This window comes from Grammomys surdaster, unplaced genomic scaffold (genome assembly GCF_004785775.1).
Source record: "Grammomys surdaster isolate TR1022 unplaced genomic scaffold, NIH_TR_1.0 187232, whole genome shotgun sequence".
NCBI classification, from domain to species: Eukaryota; Metazoa; Chordata; class Mammalia; order Rodentia; family Muridae; genus Grammomys; species Grammomys surdaster.
The window spans coordinates 11,784-12,854 of NW_021623717.1; the positions used below are offsets into that span (position 1 = coordinate 11,784).

Sequence of the window (1,071 nt, forward strand, 5' to 3'; positions counted from 1 at the left end):
GACACGGCTGTGGCGGTTTGGAGAGGCGGAACTATGTCTTCTCCTTAATTATCATGTGAGGGCCTAAGAATTTAATGGGGAGAAAAGTGTGGAAGAGGACTGGGATCCAAACTGGTGGATTTCCCTACCTTCGCTGCCCTCTCGGCTCTCCCGCCAGCCACGCTACCAGGGTAGGGTGTCTCCCTTATTTCATTGCTGAAACAGCCTCCTTAAACTGTTTAAATGAGAATGCCCTTGGCTCAGAGAGTACTCCTCACCTGGCTTTTCACATTACTCTTCCTGATCATGTTGGTGTTGAAACTGGATGAGAGGGCATCATGGAATTGGTTCCTCATATTTATTCCAGTCTGGATATTTGACACTGTCCTTCTCGTCATGCTGATTGTGAAAATGGCTGGTCGGTGTTAAGTCTGGCTTTGACCCCCGACATGGGTCACACAATATTAAAAAAAAAGCCTGGTACCTCATTGCAATGTTACTTAAGTTAACCTTCTGCCTCGCATTGTGTGCTAAACTGGAACAGTATACAACCATGAATCTTTCCTATGTCTTCATTCCTTTATGGGCCTTACTGGGTGGTGCTCTAACAGAACTTGGATATAATGTCTTTTTTGTGAGAGACTGACCTCCAAGCACACCGTCTCATCTCTGTGGCTGTTCAACAAGCTATACAGTATTCCAAATCTTTGCAAGTTTCAAGAATAACAGAACTGAGGGAAAACACCGAGGGCTGCATGAACTTGTAGCCAACCCAAAGCTAAATTATTCAGTATCTGAGTTGATATCTTTATTATCCCTGTGTAAATAAAGCTTGATTCTGACCTCAAAAAAAAAAAAGAAAAAGGCCGGGCGGTGGTGGCGCATGCCTTTAATCCCAGCACTTGGGAGGCAGAGGCAGGCGGATTTCAAACTCAAATGGTGTTAAATCAATGTGGAAAGCTTTCATTTATTCTTTTTATGTGTATATCAAGTGTCAGAATAAAAAATACTATGTGAGAATAGGAATATTTAAGGAGCAACATCCCTATCCTTATTCCAGAATAGTGAGAAGATATGTAGTATTCTGCCTTT

General features: G+C 42.7%; 1 pseudogene; it reads left to right on the plus strand.

Annotated features, from left to right (window-relative positions):
- Positions 1-222: 222 nt before the first annotated feature.
- On the plus strand, positions 223-625 carry LOC114615896 (annotated as a pseudogene).
- The last annotated feature ends 446 nt before the right edge of the window (positions 626-1,071 follow it).